The 19,528-nt window shown below is 47.4% G+C and overlaps 1 long non-coding RNA gene across 1 annotated transcript; it reads right to left on the bottom strand.

Annotated features, from left to right (window-relative positions):
* Positions 1-4,060: 4,060 nt before the first annotated feature.
* Positions 4,061-19,346, bottom strand: LOC134361563 (uncharacterized). The gene is made up of 3 exons (XR_010021472.1): positions 19,259-19,346; positions 9,026-9,081; positions 4,061-4,160 (listed from the first exon to the last, which is right to left on the bottom strand). It is a non-coding gene; the product is annotated as an uncharacterized LOC134361563 (long non-coding RNA).
* Between the last annotated feature and the right edge of the window lie 182 nt (positions 19,347-19,528).

Genomic DNA, 19,528 nt, shown 5'->3' with positions numbered 1-19,528 from the left:
TTAGGGAGTCACTGCTTCTAGGTCTTCTCAGCGGACAGGGCTGGGAACACAAGTATGCACATACAATACATATAAACACATATAAACATGTGCATTTATACTACATGTATTTCTGTGTGTACAAATATGTACATATTAAAAAACATAATTCATACTGTTATCTCTAATTCAACCCAACAGCACAGAATTCGTTCTAGTTTTCTTTTTCATATTTGTAAGTCCCTTTTCTGACCATGAGAAACCTGGCTCTCAGTTTCTTTAGTATATTTTATTTGGTTAAGCCCCCACTGCAACCAATCTACTACACTGCTATTGCCACTTGCCCTGTGGGGATGCCCACTTTACCCACACTAGGCTCTGGCTCCTGTGCTGGGTTGCTCTTCCATTAGGATGCTTTTTCCTTTGCTTGGGCTCCTCGTGTGGATGATTCACTCTACCCAGACTGACTCCCTGCCCTGGGCTACACCCAGCCTCAGATGTCCTGCTGACCATGCTTGGGCTCAGAGACCTTATGACAGGATTTCCTCCTGCACTGGGCCTTACCCACCCCTCATGGATGCCCCCCTCACCCCGCCTGGGTTCTGACCCCTGCACCAGGCTGCCCTCTGCACAAATGCCTTCCTTCCCACACTCAGACTCCAGCACCTTGTGAAGACTCCTCTTCACCCTGCTTGGGCCCCGACACACTGCACTGGGCAGCTGGAGGGGTAGATGAGAAATAGACAACAGCCCAAATATTACTGAGCCAAAGTCCCATCAATGCATTAGTGGCTGGACATTGATGCATTTTTTAAAAAAATTGGTTTGGGGTGAAGAGGGCATGTGGGCATGGGGTATCAGAGCCCAAGAGGAATGAGGACAGAATCTGTGAGGGAGAGTAGCCTGGCGTGGGGTGTGATCTCCCAGGTATGAGGACTCAGGGTCATCACTCTGGCCTTGAGGCTTTGGGGAACCTTGTCATGCCTTCTTGGCTGGAGTGGAAGAAGGTAGCTAAACCGCATTCCAATGAAGGTCACAGGGCTCTCCAAAATTTAGCCCCTGCCTCCTTGTCCAGTAACATGGCCCTCTCCCCTTTCCTTGGCAACTCCTACCCAGTTTACACCTTGTGTTCTTAAAACAACATACTGGCTGCCTAGATCAGGGGTAACCAAACCACAGCCTGTGATCCAAATTCAGACTGCAGCATTTCCTGGTTTTGTAAATAAAGTTTTATTGGAACACAGCCATGCCCATCTGTTTAGTGCCTGTGGCAGTTTTCACATTGCAGTGGCAGAGTCGAGCAGTTGCAACAGAGCTGAAACAGCCTGCAAAGCCTGAAATATTTATTATCTGGCCCTTTATGGGAAAAGTTTACTGACCCCTAGCCTATATTAAAGGCTACACCTTCTTATTCTGTGTGGCTCCCACTGTACCCTGTACTCACCTATTTTAAAAATGCACCCTTCCTCACTGGACTGTAAGCTCCATGAGGCCATGATCACCAGTGCTGCAGCCCTAGTGCCCAGAAATGCACCTGACACACAGAAGGTGCTCCACAAACATTTGTTGGATGAATGGGACCGCTGCCTGATTCCCATGAGGTCCTGAGCCTGGACCCACTCCCCCTCTTAGGGTTATTTTGGTGAAGAACTCATGGCAGTGACCTCTGGGACGGCATTCCAAGCAGGCCACTAGGCACAGGAGTAAGGGCTCGCATCCTCTTTTTATGTTGAGACTTGGGAAGCGAGCCCTTCATTGGTTCTACTTAAATTCCCTTTTCAGAAATAAAGTATTAAATCATTTGCTGCTCAGTCACCTATTGAGAGTAAAATAATTTTTTAAACTATAGGATAAGAGTAATTTCAGGTTATAGAATTAGAATGGTAAGGAAATTTAAAGTTCATCTAAACCAACTTCTTAGTTCATCAACTAGGAAGTGGAGGCAGAGAACAGCAGAAACCAGCTGTGTGCTGGTAAATGTTTATTTAGCAAGTGGCTCTCCAGGGAATGTATTATCCATTTTACTGATATAAAGTAATGTTATGAGTGACTTATCTGCTGTACCAGATAACAGTTTTCAAATACTGGAAGAATATTTCATCATTTTTGTGTGTTACTCACAATGGAACAGATTCTTTCATTTCCCCCATCAGTCCTGCCTCCTGACTGACCCTGCTGTCCCCCGTGTCCCCGACATGGCACGGCACGCCCCTCCTCTCAAACCATGAGTAACAAACTATCTTTTCAATGGCATTGTTTTCTGATCTGTTGGTCTCTCCATACGTGAATAATAACCTACATTTTAAAACAACATGGCCCCTTCATCAAACCGATGGAAAAAAAAAATACTAAAAGGAAACACATCGATAAACAGACGTCCATTTAACTAGTATTTCAGCAATTTCAGAAAAATGCCTTAACTGGTCATTATAAAACAGGGTGTTTTGTTTGTTTGTTTATTTGTTTTAAATGAGAATACTCATCAACTTTGACAAGTACGCATGCCATTCAATGAGCGTTTATATCTTGACTGACTGGCATGTCGATGGGTCTCTTCAACTCGTGTGCTACTGTCAGGGCTGGCCCATGACACTTTCACTGAAACATACGTAGTCTATCGTGGTGTTAATCCAGTAATAAGCAGTGACACAGATAAGGATCTTTCCTGTTCTTTTTGGTCCCATCGCTGACCTACCCTTACCACTCTGTGAAACTTATACCAAGATTGAAAATTCGGAAGAGAAAAGAGGAATACAGAAAGCTGGAAATATAGAAGAGATATTTTACAGTGAATTTAGCTAGTGCAATTCATGAAATTCTATGTACAGCCTGTGATTCATGGTCCAAACCAGCCTGGGATGAGCCTAGTACAACAAAGATGACCATCAGACAGGCTTTCTTTGACTCTGCTCACTCCTACTCTGCCTGAAAGTTAGATCTCTCACGGCTCTACCCGATTCTGGCATTTCACAAGGCTCAGGGGACCCAACTACCCACGGCATCTGCCATCCTCTCTGTCCTTTCTCCCCATGGAGATTCCTCTTGCATCTGCTGTGAATCACAAAGGGCCTGCTTCTGGTGCCCCTGGCCCTGAGGTTTTCATCTCATGTCGCTGTCAGAGTTGCTGCAAATGTTGTTGGCAACAATGATGCTGTTCTGGGTACTCTCAACGTCTGAGTGAGATGGTATCACACGAGTGCCTTCGGTTTTCTAGTCTTCTTTCACTGCAGTTCCCTTCTCCCGAGGGCTGACCAGGGGGACAGGCTGTGAGACAGACAGTGGGAACACTGGATCATCGTTCCCTTCTGAAGCTGGTCTTGTCCTTGAATTGAACTCTGGCACCATACTCTTGCTTCCCTTGGATGAGTTGTTCTCAAGGCTCCCCTGTCTCTTAGGTGATGTGGAAATAAATGAAGACCAAGCAAATGAGAACAAGCAAAGGCTACTTATTCAAAGCTTGCTCTAGCAAGAGAATCCAGCATCGTCACTTGCATTTGGCAGAGACACAAAGGCAGGCAGAGGAGTGGTAAAGCTTTACAGTGGGAAAAAAAGGAAGGCTACAGGCACGTCCTGAGTGGAGGCTGTTGGCACGAGAAAGCTGAGGGTGGGCTAGCTAGAAGCAGGCATCCTATGGGATTGGGTAGGGTACATATTTGGCTTTCTCTGATTAGTTCTGAATTGGAAATGGGGACAAAAATTAGGGAAGCTGTTGGATATTAAGTCCAGGCTGTCTTAGGCCAATTGTTACAGGAGTTATTGTTTGGCTTCCTGGGCTGGTTGCTAGAGATAGTGGTCTAATTTCCTGCAAGTCTGACTTATAGATAGCAAGCCGGCCTCCTGGGCTGGTTAGTGTAGATAATGGGTTAGTTTCCTGGGCTGGTTGCTGTAGATTGTGGGTCGGAGTTTTATTCTGGTATATTGTCTGGCCATTGTCCATTTGTATATTGAGTCTCAGTAAATCGACAGCTAATGAGTCCACTCATTCCCCTCTACGTATTAACTAGTCAGGGTTCTCCAGAGAAACAGAACCAATAGAGTATGTATATATATACAAAGAGATTTATTAGAAGAAATTGTCTCACATGATTATGGAGGCTGGCAAGTCCAAAGTCTGCAGGGTGGGCTGGAAGACTGGAGATCTAGGAGAGTCAGCATTCCAGTTGCAGTCTGAAGGCAGCCTGCTGTAGAACCAGGAAGAAACAATGTTATAGTCTGCTAGATAATTCTTTCTTACCTCGGGGACACCAGTCTTTTTGTTCTATTTAGGCCTGCAATTGATTAGATGAGGCCCACCCACATTACAGAGGACAATCTGCTTTACTCAACGTTCACCAATTTATGGTCACTCTTCTCTTCCTTTGGAAGAGTCATAGGGAGAGGATGCAGTCTGAGAGGCTTTGGTAGAGAGAGAGAGAGAGAGAGAGAGAGAAAGTCCATCAATGTAGATGTTAATCTCGTCCAAGTCATCCTCACAGAAACATCTAGAACAACGTTTGATCAAACATCTGGGCACTGTGGCCCAGTCAAGTTGACACATAAAATTAAACATCACTCCCTGCCCCACCACAAATTCCCCTAGAAGTGTGTGAATCCCAAGGTAAGCCAGCAATGCTTACTTCCTTTCAAGATTCATGGTTATCCAACAAAGTGAGAGAAAGTCTCGACTCTCCCTGGCTCTTCTAGGTGCTCATAAAGAGCCACCTGTGTGCGTGTGCCGGGACCGGTTAGTGCAAATGCCTCCCACAGCCCCTTATTCCCACTGAATGTGAGAGGAGAGGCACACAGGTGCAGAGAAGGATAAAGCTTCCAAATCGAAGGGCCTGTACATGCCTCCCTTGCTTTCCTGCCTTTGAAGAGAGTTTTAGTTTTGTCTTCCAAACCCTCCTGGGGTCTTATCACATCTTTCTGGGAAGTTCTGAGCTGATCCTGGCAGCAGGGAGCTGGGAGTTTGGAAACCTGTCAGGATCCCTCAGAAGCCTTCAAGCAGGGGAGCCTCCCAGTAACCCTGGGGATCAAAGGAGAGAGGAAACGAGCACGGTTTCTTTCCTCCCTGGCTCACTAGAGCCGGCCGGGTGAAGGCTGAGCGTCTCAAAGCACGCGGGCGAGGCACAGTTGCAGAGCGGTGTGCGGTCTACAACCAGGTCACCCCACTTAAAACTCATTCTTTGAGTCTCTTAAAACTTATTCTTGAGTCTCTTCTTATTTTGCTTGTCAGTCTAGCATGTAAAATATAGTCTTATCAACAGTATTCAAAGCAACTTTAAAATGTGATTGCTCTTTACTCTCTCCTATTACAGTCCAGCCTGTACCATCTCATCTGATTTAAGAAAGTAAAGCTCTCTATCCAAAAGGGGTTCCTTAAGCACTATGCCAACAATTGAGGGGCTAAAGGTGAATGAGAACTAGTCCTTGCTTTTGAGACAACCACTGTTTAGTGGGGGAGATAGAAATAAAAGCAAACCTTTACACTGCATTGTGGTAGAAACTGTGACTCACGATGAACAATTCTGGGGAAATTGAGGCAGGAATTCCAAGGAAAGTCATGTTCTATAGGTTCCTGAAAGATGTGTGGGAGTTTTCTAGGCACACTCAGGGCTGAAGTTGGGGAAAGTGTCCCAGGAAGAGGGACAGCATGATGATGGGAGGAAGCAGGACTCCTAGGCTAATCCGAGACAGTGTCTGTCCTGGGGCGGTGCTGCGGGACTCTCCTATAGCATCCAAAAGCTGCCTGGTCAAGTGAGAATTTTTGTTCTCTTTTTCGTATTCTCATGACTCCCACCTTCTATTGCTTTGCCAACACCCGGCCTGACATCTCTGCCTTCTGAAGCATCTTTCTGCTGCATGGCAGCCTCTCTCCGTGGGCACGGCTGGCCTTGGCCTGTAGCGCTGGGGGCTGAGGGCCATGAGCAATCCTCTGATGAATTCTTATAACCCAAAAAGAGCTGCAGCAGGAGTCAGCTCCGCATCTGAGGTTTAAGTGAAGTATCGAGCCATGATTCACCATTACTCAGAACCTTGTCAGTTCAGAAATTCAAAGCAACTCCATTTCCTTTGCTTTTGAACAAACCGAGCTGGATGGCACACGTATATGGGAACAATCGGGTGGGATAGGAAGCTCAGACTTGTGCGGGCCCATGTCCAACAGTCTGGTGAGGAAACACTTATGCTTTTGTGCACCTGTGTAAAATAGGCACGCTGACGTCGTCTTGGAGAAGCAGCAGTGTGTAGATGTGGCTGCACTGCAATAATACAGGAGGATAAAAATAGCAGATGGGAGTTGTGATTATGGCCAACAGAAATAGCAAGTTGCTGCTGGGTCATCTGCCTGGTACCCAGCGCTGGCCTATTAGCTGTCATTAGCCCTTATCCAGGAAACAATTTGCATCTGTTGAAATCCTTATAAAATTGGATTTCTGCCCACAGACCCATCATCCTGCTTTTTCTTGTGGATTAAAGAGAAAGTGGCCTCTGAACTACTACTCTTTGTGGGCAGAAAGAGCTATCTTCCAGCGTAGGAGACAGTGGGTAGTGTCACTGTTCCTAGCAACAATACGGCTACTGGCTCATGTTACTGTAGACCGGAAGGGCCTTCAAGAGGACGTCCTGTCCCTTCTCCTGTCCAGCAGACTCCACCGTGCCCTGAAGCTGGGAGGTTGTACAATTTCTGTTGGAATGTAACAGCCTCCCAGAGAAATCCTTTCCAGAGACTGTATACCCTTCAAGTTTAGAATTTCTTTGTGTGTTTCCTTTGGTGGTTCCAGCTTTGAAGATGGCTGTAAGAGGCACATGTAACTGGGTGTCCTGGGGATCTAGCTTCAGGATAGGAGCCTTCTAGCCCACGGGTATGAGCCGAAGCAGCTCGCCATGTTGAGCGGCCCTAAATCCCTTGGCTTCTGTCTGCTCCCAGTCTCCTAGGGTCAGTCTGAATCCTCTTCCTTCTGCTCAGGTCATTTGAATGTTGAATTTTCCCTGTTCAAGAGTAGTCTGGCCCATGGTAAGAAGAACCAGATACAAGGCCAGAACACCTGAGTCAGGACTCTGCCCCTCTTACGGAAGGTGTGCTCAGGTCCTGCTTACCTAACATCTCTGCCCCATTTTCCCTCTCTCCCTCCCCCATCTCTCTCTCTTTCACTCCCTTCCTTAGAGAGTGATTATGAGGCTAGAAAATACCATGTGATGAGGAATGTTGAGAACTTTTATAAATGGAACACGAAAGACATTTAAAGCACGTTACTTGACCTTCTGCACTAATGGTTAAAATTCAAGAAGGCCTCTTTTCAACTCTATTTGACACAAGAATCTTTTGGTGCCTCCACTTAAAAATCCGAGACAAAATCTTCACGATTTCTCACCTTGTCCTCCCACTCCATTTCTGCTCACCTTTTAAGGTCCACTCTCTTAGGTAAGGCCTTTCTTTCATATTCATCCTACGATAATCTTCCTCCTTCCTGATCAACACTCACAGAATGTCCTTCTTAACACGTTTTAGTACCTGGTTCCCTGCATTACGTAACGGCTGTCTTAGATTTTTAGTTTTCTCTTCTAATTAGAGAGTGCAGCTCCAGATTTCACCTCTGTCCAAGCATTGAGGCCGTTATATTGAACTTTTCCATTTTGGTTCTATGTCTGCAGGAGCATACAGGTGCCTGGAGGGAAGGCCTGGATAGGTCATGTGCATTTTTATATCTCTGGTGCCTGCTACTTAGTAGGGGTTGACAAATACTTGTTGAAATTGACTAGTAAACTTCATTGTGATCTTGTGCTGATAGAATGTGGAGTAAGTTGTAGAAGGGAAACGTATATGCTGCTCTTAATAGAATTACACACATTTTCTTTTGAACTTCTCATTATCTTGCACACTCAAACGTGGCAGTTGCAGTCACTGTCCCCGGAGACCCCTGCAGTATCTTCCTCCGCTGTGAGTCTCCTGTCCCGATGCCCCACCCTCACCTAGGATCTCATAGACTCAGAATGGTACAGTTGGCAGCATCTGTGGTCCACACTCCCAGGTGGCCCCAATATTCATTCTCTTCTTCTCACCAGCTAACAGAACTTTCAGCTGGACACATATCCTTCCAGCCACCCTGGAAGGCAGTTGTAATGAGTGTAATTTCCTTGAAAAGCAAATGTGTGTCCTCTGCTTCCCCATTTCTGTGGATGAGGGCAAACCTCCAAGATGGCAGAACGATAAAACAGGTACCAGGCCCCTGTGCCCCTGGGACTTCACAGAGCTCCAGCTTCTGTGTGTGGGACACTGTTTAAGCACTGCTGTCTTCGGGCTGTTTCAGCAGCCAGACTTATCTTACCTAAGCAGGGGCCACACAGGAAGTTTTCTCTTATCTCTTGTCTTACAGATAAGGAGATCCAAAGTGGCCAGCCTGTTTCCACAGTGTGGTTCTGGGTCCTTGAGACTAAAAGTTCCAGTCCAGGGTCCAATCTTGACTGTGAGCATCTCATGCTCAAGTGTGAACCTCACAGTTGCTCCTGAAGTGAGGGCAGGGCAGGAAGGGTCTTGAGGATTCTGCAGATTACTTTACCACCCTCAAGACAGAAGTTAGTGGGGATAGCCTCATTGCACAATATCCTGTTGCTTTCACCACGTGTAAACAGCCTGGGGTGGGCAGTGCAGGTGGACATCACAGAACTAGCACAGCCATGGAAAGCACAGACCCAAATGCCACGTGTTTCCATAGCATTGGGATTAGGAATCAGGCGGCTGGGAGTGTAGGAACAAAGAGCCTGGGAAGACTTAACCTGTATAGAGGCCAGTCAGGGGCCCAAGAGAGAGGTGAAAGTAGGTCATATATCTTCTCCTAGGAGAAAATAGGATTTTGAACATTCAAGTTTGGAAGGCAATTGAGCAGAGAGGCAGCCTGGGCCAGAGTTCTTGCTATTAGAGGGAGGGTGAGTGGAGGCGTGAGAGGAGAAGGATCTGCCCACAGTGAGGTCTGAGCATGAGAGTGAGGCCTGCCCCCCAGCACCCCACAGCGTCCAGCTCCCGGCTGTCTCCTGGCCATGCAATTATGCCAGAGGCGAGTGTTCTTACCAGAGTATGATTCTGTGGAGGATCCTGGAATTAGATTCTTTTGTAAATCGAGGATTCTGCATATAGAATAGAGAGATGCCCCATCACAAAATTATGTAATGACAGCAGGCTATGTGCACATAAAACTAAAAATACCTGTCTGGTCAGACAAAAGGGCAGTGTGGTCTGTGGGAGAAGCTGTGGCATCTTGATCCTCTACAAGGGGACTCAGCTGAGGTCACCCTCTGTGCCTGGAGGTGTCTCTGTGGTTCTTGCCTTGCTCCGAGACTGCTTCTTGAGGCTGAAGCAGAAGGCCTTACACAACTGGGGCAATGTGGGATTTGCTTTGACTGTATAAAAAGCTCCTAGAACTGGAAAGCACCTAATAATTCACCAATTCAAATTCTGTATTCCGTTCCCCTTTCTTTTTAACGTGAAACAACTCAGTTTAGGGTTTATTTATCCTTAAAGGAAGCAAATATATGTAGTAATCTGGAATGAAACTGAAACAAAGGGGTAGAATTCACTTACACACCTGGAGAACACTGCCCTTAAAGGGCTATGGTTTAATACACCAGCTGGCTATATGTTAACTCTGTAGAATTGAAGCCAAGTTGTACTGGGCCAAGGTCCTGAACAATGTGATAAGGTGAATGGACTCTTTCGAGTATATCTTGAAGGATACTAGCTTTGTTTTAGTTGGGATGGCTTATACAAATCCAGTGGCTGGGCATGCTCATTAGAGAGGGGTTCTATAATGCTGGTAGCAGAGCATGCTCAGTAAAGTGGAGTTTACCCTTTGAATGACCTTCCACTAGGGGTGCTAAAGAGCACAGAGTGTTCTTGAATATATTCAGCACACGGGATAGAATTTGACCAATGAGGATGCTTCAGAAGGAGACTGAGCATGTGCAAGACTATGTTACCTAACAGAGAACCACCCCCTTAGGTGAGTATTCATTAGATAGCATAAATATGTATTAGATAGCAAAACTATAAAGTGGAATCCTGGCAGAAGGCAGGGCTGTTGCTCACTTTCCTGGGGCCAGCCTGCACTTTGCTGGCTGAGTGTGATGCTTTACTTCTGCGTTAAGCTCACTCTTAGCAGGTGGCTGCTCGTTCTCTTGAGCCAGCCTGCACCTTGTGCTAAACTTCAAGTGTGTATTTCTAACTTTTGTGTTAGACTTGGTGTGGGCCCTGCTCAGTCTCTGGAGCTAGGCTGCACTTTCTCTGTGAAATCCGTATTTCTTATCTGTTACATTAAACCTGTTTTCATCTTCTGCTGTGACTCTGCCCCTGAATTCTTTCCTGTGGCAAAGTCAAGAACCTGGTAAGAGGACAGGGTGGGTTGAGGCTGACTATCGCGCCCCCCAGACCCTCTCTTCTGACATCAGTATGTGCGTGCGTGTGCACACACACACACACACACACATGGTTCATTTATTAAACTATGGTGATCCCTCTCTGTCTAGGCCAATGGCTGTGTAATGAGAGCTTAGTAGTTTAAAGAGGAAGGTAAATGTCTATATGGGAGGCTGAATACTAGTAAAGAAAAGAGTTTTAATCTATAAACCCAGGGACCAGAATGGTTCTCAGGAGGCCACTCATGCTAGACTGGGGATTGGCATTGGTTAGAAATAGGTGGCTGGTGTGGGGGCTGGGAGAGGGTGTCCTCAAGGGTGCAAGCATCTCTGCTAGCTGGGGATGAGTTTTGGAATCAGTAAGGCAAGGAAGGCTGGACTGGACATTGGTTAGATTTAGAGCCTCCGATGGAAAACTCCAAACTAATCTCAGTAAGATTTTTCCCCGAAACTGGAAACGTGAGACTCTCTCTTCCTGTCTAGAGACATACTACATGGTAACCCGTATATAGTGTGTCCTCAGTCTACATATGTTGACTACCTGTGATAAAATGGGCTGGTCTGGGAGTCGGCTAGGTGTCCGCTGCTGTCACGATGGCTTTTTTAAAAATACATATAGTTTTTACTGTGGTAAGATATAAATAACATGAAAGTGGTGTGTGTACTTCTGGTGTGTGGTGTGTGGTGTGTGGTGTGTGTGGTGTGTGGTGTATGTATATGGTGTGTGTGTAGTTTGGTGTGGTGTGTGTATATGGTGTGTGTGTAGTGTGTGGTGTATGTATGTGTTGTGTGTGCAGTATAGTGCATGTGTGGTGTGTGGTGTGTGGTGTGGTGTGTGTGTGTGGTGCGTGTGTGTGTGGTGCGTGTGTGTGTGTGGTGTGTGTGTGTGGTGCGAGTGTGTGTGTGGTGTGTTTGTGTGTGGTGCGTGTGTGGTGTGTGTGTGTGGTGTGTTTGTGTGTGGTGCGTGTGTGGTGTGGTGTGTGTGTGTGGTGCGTGTGTGTGTGTGGTGTGTGTGTGTGGTGCGAGTGTGTGTGTGGTGTGTGTGTGTGTGGTGCGTGTGTGTGGTGCGAGTGTGTGTGTGGTGTGTTTGTGTGTGGTGTGTGTGTGGTGTGGTGTGTGTGTGTGGTGCGTGTGTGTGTGTGGTGCGAGTGTGTGTGTGGTGTGTTTGTGTGTGGTGCGTGTGTGTGTGTGGTGTGTGTGTGTGGTGCGTGTGTGTGTGGTGTGTTTGTGTGTGGTGCGTGTGTGGTGTGGTGTGTGTGTGTGGTGCGTGTGTGTGTGTGGTGCGTGTGTGTGTGTGGTGTGTGTGTGTGGTGCGAGTGTGTGTGTGGTGTGTTTGTGTGTGTGTGTGGTGTGTGTGTGTGGTGCGAGTGTGTGTGTGGTGTGTTTGTGTGTGGTGTGTGTGTGGTGTGGTGCGTGTGTGTGGTGCGAGTGTGTGTGTGTGTGTGTGTGTGTGGTGTGTGGTGTGTTTGTGCGTGGTGCATGTGTGGTGTGTGTGTGGTGTGTGTAAGTGGTGACGACACGGGAGGATTTCAGGGCTTTATTCTCTCTGTGCCTTAATTCGCAGAGCAGACCTGGTGGCCTTGAGAGTGGGTGGGCACAGGCTCGAGCGGGCCAGAGCCCAGAGCCAGGCGTGTGGCTGCCAGGCCTGGCACATCCCAGAGAAGTTCTGCATGTTGTGGTGGGACCGGAATTTTCAGGCCTGGCACTTACAGTGCTGGATGTCCCAGGAGTTACCAACAACCTTCGAACAGGCACAGCCCTCGCCCACCATCCTGGCTTGTTCTTGGGAAAAGGACTCAGGCCACAGGATGAGGGACAGGGCTGAGAGGATGTAGGACGGATGAGTGTGGGCTCCGCAGGGGGTGGAAGCTGCTCATGACCTTCCAGCAGGGTCAGAGCAGGAGAAGTTGGTTTAGGCCACTGCTGCTGGTTAAACAGACTAGCACTGGCCTTGATTTCTTTTTAGGGCCTTGCTGATCCTTCTGGGATGGGCATGTAGGTGTCCCTGTCCTGGTGGCTCCTCCAGTGCCGCAGACACCTGGAGATACCCTGTGTAATAGACAGTGGTCAGCGGCCAGGCGGCAGAGTGATTAACAGCTCAGGTCGGCCAGAATTCAATGAGGCTTGGAGAAAATCTCCCAGAATGGGCTTTCCTTACCCCTTTAAAGGAAGACGAGGCTGGGTAAAATTCAGCCCCTCTCCAGCTGGCTGGGAAATGTCTGTCTGGTCTCTAGATTTTGGTAGAAATGATCGCAATGTTTCTTGCTCTGGGCAGTAACACATGGTGACTCTCCTTTGCCTGGGTGACAATGGATGTGTACACACACGATGGGGGGCAGAGAGTGTCTGTGTGGGGTTAAACCTCTTGATTTCCATGGATCGCATTCTAAACTGATGCTGTCGGCAGGTAGTGTGGAGGGTCTGGCGGGACTGTAAATGCTCTGGCTGGGTGGGAGTGAGCTGAAGATCAGAAAAGTGTCCTTGTTTCAAATTTAACTGCAAAATTCTGTCTTGCATAGGGTGACGGGATTATGTCCTCTGTGTGTTGAAATGGAGGTGGGAGAGTGGAAACAGTAGAACCAGTAGGAGACATTTGCGAAATATCTAGCCATGTCCTCAATTTAGGAAACCTCCCTGTGCTCCTCAGTGGCTGTAGGAATTCATTCGGCCTCCCTCTCTTGCCAGAACAGACCAGTGCACAGAGGCGTCTGGTGGGAGCTTTCGGGCTAGGCTGGGACGGTCAGATGCACACATAGCAGTTGAAGCGGCTGTGGGAGAACTTGGGCCCCAGCACCACGCTGTGCGAGCACTGAGCTGGCCCTGGACTGGACTAGCCCCTCTGCTAAATGGTTTCAGGCCAGGCTGAGGCAGCAAGCCAGCAAAGCATTTGGAGTCCAGGTGTCCTGCATTGGCTCCCACAGTCCCCTTGCTCCTGAGCAGGCCCCGAGGGCTACCCGGAGGTCCCCTTCTCCCTGCATCTTGCCCCTGGCACTTCCACCAACTCCCCCTGTGACGAGGTGGCTCCCATGAACACTGCCGCTTTAGAAACTGGGATCCGGAGATGGCTGGAGACACAGCTGAGTTAGGATCTGGTTGATGAAAGTCCCTTTGGGGAAAAAGGAAGCAAAGCCAAGTTCACCTGCATCATCCCCAAGCATTCAGTGATGCTGTCCTTGACAGATCCCCCACTAGCTGAATGGAGGGGTCTGGAACATTCTGACAGAGCATCATGAGCACTGGGAAAAGCAGCAGTGAAGGGTGCTGGTGCAGCAGGACCCCATGATTTCTTGCTTGTCACTATGAGACAGGTCACCATGAGACGCAGGTCGGTAGGAGAGCCCAGCCCCAGACTGTTTCCACCCCCAGCACCCGTGTGGCCTGGAGCAGGTTACTCCACCCTTTTCAGCCTTTCCCTCCTGAGGACAAAGGGCTGGGCAGCGTCTCTGCAGCTCCTCCAGCTCTGAGGAATTCGGGTCTGTGGATTACACTCACGTTTCTTTTGGGCAACTGACTCTTGTTTCACTCTGATTAGGCCCCTGAGGGATGACAGGTGTTACTCACAGCCATAAGAGGACGCGCCTTTATCTTATGGAGAATGGAAGGGAGTGGGCCTTGCCTGTGTGGACTGTTCTAACAATACCATCCACTGAGTGGCTCATAAACAGCAGACACTTATTCCTCACAACTCTGCAGGCTGGGAAGTCCAAGATCAAGGCAGATTCAGTGTCTGCGGAGGGCCTGTTTCTGGTTCACAGAAGGCGCCTGTTTGCTGCGTCCTCACATGGTGGACAGGGCAAGGGGTCTCTCTCTGGCCTCTTTGTAAGAGCATGAATCCTGTTCATGAGGCTCCACCCTCATGACCTAATCACTTCTCAAAGCCCCCCACTTCCTAATGCCATCACCTTGGGGAATAGGATTTCAACATAGGAATTTTGGGGGGACACAAGTATTCCGACCATAGCAGAGTCTAAGTGTATGCCAGATGAGAGGGGGAGGAGGGGAGGGGGAGAAGGGACAGGAGCAAGGGGGGAGGAAGAGGCAGCATCTGGCGTCCCTGATGGGGGTTGTCTGGGTTGGACATTTTGATTGATGGAGCCCTGGGCTGATCAATATGGTGTCTTATTCAATCTCTCTCAATTGCTGATTTTCTCCAGACTGAGAAAACAACAATCATTGACCTCATTGCCCTTTCATGATTCATGCATTCATTTAATCAGCACTTATGCTATGTCAGTCCACCATGTGTCATAGGTTCTAGTTTGGGCTCCAGAGTTAGACAAACATGCATCTAGGTGTCACTAATTAGCTAAGTGACTTTGGATAGGTGCAGATATGTGCCATGGATCTCAGGGAGACCCCCAAGAGACCCCCTGGAGAGTGCTCAGATGGCTGTAAACAAATTCATTCCCAGCATCTGAGAAGCAGCTCAAAGTACGTCTCTGCAAAACCCTGAGACAGTGGCACGACCTCAGTACTAGTGATGGCTTCTGTTTATTGAACACTCATAATGTGCCAGATCCTGTCTTCAGCTCTTTAGCAGGCATTACCTCATTTAATCCTCACAACAACCCTACGAGGAAGGAACAATTATTACCTCCACTTTAGAACTGGCCCCAGGCAGGTAACTTATCTGAAGTCACTTAGCTAATAAGTAGTGACACCTGTAGCCCAAACTAGAATCCACAACACACCATTAATTGCTCCCTAAACAAGAACCTTTGTCTCCCCTGGGCCAAGCCCTGGCCTTCCATAGCATAAGCATGTATTAAATGAATGAATGACTCATGAAAGGGTAATAAGGTCAATGATTGTAAGACTGGGGAGAAAATTTATATCCTGTCCTAAGAATTAAATTTCTTTAATAGATTTCCAAGGCAAGCCCTAAAAACAAGAGAGGGTCTGTTTTTCTGCAAGTGCCCATGAATAAATGCAATTTCTTATTTTTATTTTTGCAACCACAAAGGCCTCTGAGTTTCCCTTGTGAATGAGCTCAGCATCCTGGAGTTTCCAAGAAGAACCAACCCAGAGACTTCTTGGACTACGGCGGCTCTTTTCCCAGCCCACCCTCACTGTGACCTGTACCCCTGAGCTGAACTCAAAGACACGCTAAGGAAACACATTTTGGAAGGAAGGATGTAATGGAGCCCGGGGTCTAATTCTGCATTTGGCCTGCCCCCAAGGACACTGTATACGTAGTAAGAAATATGATTTCCAGTTGACGCTGGTTTTAAAAGCATTGTCATTCTTGTCTGTTCACCACATACGTCTTTGTAATAGGCTCGTCTTCTCTAGACTTTTATATTTTCCCCAGCATTTTGTGTTTTGGTAATGGACTACAAAAATAGTTCTATAACATAAATCAACAGTGAAAAACAAATTACCCCTGCCCACATCCTTTCATTCCTTTTTCATCTCTAATGACATTTTCTGCGTGATGACTAGTCCAGGCTGACGTAATTTATCAATTGATCTCGAAGACGTATGTTAGAAAATGTGTTTGTCAGGCTCCAGCAGGCTCCTTCTGTGTGTGCCACGTTGCTTTAGAAAACCTATTAGTGCAACAGAAATCTCCAAAGCCCAGCCTTTTTGCTGAGAATATTAGAACCGGTGCTAATTAATTAATTAATCAAAAGGTGAAACAGCAGTGCTTATGTCATGGCAGCCGCTAAATAAGTGGTTTTATGGCAAATGTAGTTAAAAAGAAATGACAGATTGGATTTATAGTACTCAGCGGTTAAAGAAAAAAATCATGCAAACCAGCAAGTGCCTTTCTTTGGTTAAATGTTTGTTAAAGGTATACCACTAAGAACCATTTGTAACTAATTCTCTTATGAGTACATGTCCTAAGATAATTAACTTTAAAATACAAATTAAAGCTTAAATTTGCCTTTGTATTAAAAATATAGTGAGTCAACATTTCATCTCCTGAAAGAAAGAGATGCAGATGCGCTGTGGGGAGGGCTCCTGTAGCTGGAACCTGGAGGCCCTGCTTGCATTCGGGATCTGAAGGCAGGGACACCATGATGACCAAGGGCCTCATTTAGGGTGATGTTTACACTTCCATTCTATGTTAGGTATTTTGTTTTCCTTAAATTCAGTATTGTTGAGAGTAAATATAAATAATTTTGAGTTTCCACAGTATTTTTGGCTTTCACACACCTTGCAATATAAAAAAAAAATTAGGATTTGTCAGCATTTCACTTTCTATTACTGCCGAAAGCCGTGTGTGTGTGTGTGTGTGTGTGTGTGTGTGTGTGTGTGTGTGTGTGTGTGTGTGTGTGTGTGTGTGTGTGTGTGTGTTAGATGGAAGAGAGAAAATGAACATTTGTGGCGTGCTGACTTCATTCCAGACACTTTATACATGAGTCCGCCTACTAACGACTATCTTGCTTAATACCCCGAACAGTTCTGTGTCATAGATTGCATTGCCCCCATTCACAGGACAAAACTGAGCAAAGGAATCTCTTTCTGCAGGTAACTCTACAAATGGCAGGTCTGGAATTCCGACTCAGAATTGCCAGATTCCGAAATCCATGCTCTTTGCCCTGCACCAGGATGTCTCCAACTAAAAAACAAAACGAAATTACTGAATGCTGAGTGCTGGCTGATTACACAAAGCAAAATGGTGGGTATGTATTATTATCCCCATTTCACAGGTGGACACTCAAAGAAGGTCAGTGGCCAAGGTCACGTAGCTAGTGCGTGAACTGCGACCCAAATCTGTTCACAGGAGTGTAGGGCCATTTCCATATGGTCTCAGTAACCGCTTCCACGACCTAACTGCTAGTCCTGGGAATGATCTCTTTGTATTAAATCCCTTCTGGCTAAAAGTTAAATTCATTTTTGCTTTGCCTTTTGCAATCAATAGGAAAAAGCTCACCACCACCCTTTAGGCAACCCCATCCATGTGGTGGTGACTCTTCGAATCATTCTCAGGCAGATTAAACAACCACAGATCATGATGTTTTCTCTTTGTGGAAACAGTGCTCCTCGTTACCTCTGATCACACAGAGTCAACACAGAGAAAGTGGACAAAATAAACCGCTTTGTGAAACAGAACATGCCATCTTTTCATGTCACAGCTGGAGCTAGTATTGTTTCAAACGAACAGAACATGGAGCTGAGACCTCACCTGAGGTGAAGCTCTGGTACTGAGCAGGCACCTGACAGATGGTGGCTCTCTCCACGCTCCCTCACAGGCCCACTGGCCCAGGACATAATACCTAAGAGGTTCCTACAGGAGGAGAGGATGAAAGTTCGGAGAAGCAGGTGGCCTTAGGAAGATCTGGTGGCAGATCTTGGGGACTGGGGTTCTGGAGCAAGACTCCAGATGGGAGTGAGACAAGTGGTCAAGACAGGAACTTAGCAGTAACACTGGGATTACTGCAGGTCAGAAATAAGAGCCAAGTGCAAATTTAGCAAGGATTGCTATTTCAATGCATTACTGAGCCATATGGGTCCTTAAATTCCCTTGTGAATGTGACAGGTCCCAGGACCTGGGTTAAATTTGAGGCAGGGCCAGCATCAAATAATTTGTAGGGTGCAGTGTAAAATGAAATTGTAAGGTCCTTGTTCAAAAGCTAGAAAAAGTGCTGTTAAATGTTCCAAAATATGAAACATTCTTTTCTCCCTGGTCCTTTCCTCTACCTATTAAGCTGTTTTTTCATTTGCTACTTAATGATGCATTCCCTCAGACATGGGAATACTTGTAAGCAACAGTACAGACTCTCACAGGTGCCTGGAGACCTCACTTGTGACTTGGCAGTGTGGCCCACCAGCTTCTAGGACACCCTTTGTCAGCCACCAGACCAATGCGCCATGCCCAGCCAGGGTCTTAGAGGTCAGCTCCAACTCATGGAGGACTGGTGACTCTAAAGGGATTGCAACTTCCATGCTGGGAAGAGTTTGGTACCTGGACCAGGGGTAGGCAGAGGCTCACACCTGCTGGATGTCAGCTGAATGGCTCTGGTGCTGTCAGCCCATGATGGAGACACTGCCAGCATGTTTTACCCTGACACACAACCCTGAGTCTCCCAGCATCCCTGTGTGTGCAGAGAGTGATGGTAGATGAAGGCTGTCCACCCCGGTCCCCACCCCCAGCTTCAGTGATCCCATCGCTACCCTAGGCAGATGGCAGGATGGGGTGGGGGAGGCTGGCTGGAGGCAGGGCACCAGGCCCAGGAGGCCACTAGGAACCCACCCCAGGGGGCCGGGGAGGTGGTGAAGGTGGGTCCTGAGTGTGAGCCAAGGCACCAGAGTCCCTGTGCCCACTCCGCTTTCTCATTGGACTTCAATTACAAAAACAAAATCAAGAATTTCAAGACGGGGATGTGAGAGCATCCCATGCCAAGCCTGGGGCTCTGGACACTGCACTGGTCACATGCCCGTGAGGCCAGCCCTGATCTGAGGTGCAGCCTCCGACCCCCAGCACTGACATTAGAAAACAATCGGGCTGGCACACTAGGTGGGTCATAGCAGTTTGAATTTCTAATTCAACATTGCTATTTATACATGCCTTTTATGAGTGTTCCATGGCCTTTTAGTAATTTGCTGTGTCATCCTTGTCCGGGGTTTTCATTCTCTATTAATACTGGTTCTGTCACTGTTCAGGTATCTGACGCTGAACAGACACTAATATCTCTGGCCCTTAGTTCCTCTTCCCTTGTAGCTCTCACGTTCTCTATGATTCCACGCAGAGGGTTTTAAAGCCTCTGGTTGGATATTGAGATAAATGACATCATTTTGGGTATTTCACCCTGTCCATCGGTCTCTCTGTCCCCCTATCACTCACCAGATCTGAAACTGCTTTCTTTCCAGATCATGTTTCAGGAAAGTGAGGCCCCTGTGCCCAGTTACTGATTAATAGGAGAGGAAGAAACTGGCCTTGACTCACCTCTTGTGAGGAATTAGCATGTCTTTCCAGTAAGCTGCTCGACACTTCAAAGGCTGCGAGAGATGTTCACACTCTGCACACAGAGAGCCCGGCCTGAGAGGTGTGGCCGCAGCGTGGGTGTCCAGGAAGCAGCAGGTTACAGAGCATCTGACGGTTCTGCTCCCCGCACCCGCCAGCCCTGGCTGTGTGAGCACAGGCCAGTCCCTTTCCCTCTCTGGGCCCCAGTTTCCCCGTCTTTAAAGTAAAGAGATTGCTCTAAGACAAGTGAAC

The sequence above is a fragment of the Cynocephalus volans genome, chromosome 13, assembly GCF_027409185.1.
Source record: "Cynocephalus volans isolate mCynVol1 chromosome 13, mCynVol1.pri, whole genome shotgun sequence".
Taxonomy (NCBI): domain Eukaryota; kingdom Metazoa; phylum Chordata; class Mammalia; order Dermoptera; family Cynocephalidae; genus Cynocephalus; species Cynocephalus volans.
The sequence above is the reverse complement of the archived record's forward strand: the minus strand, read 5'-3'. Positions and strand labels throughout refer to the sequence as shown.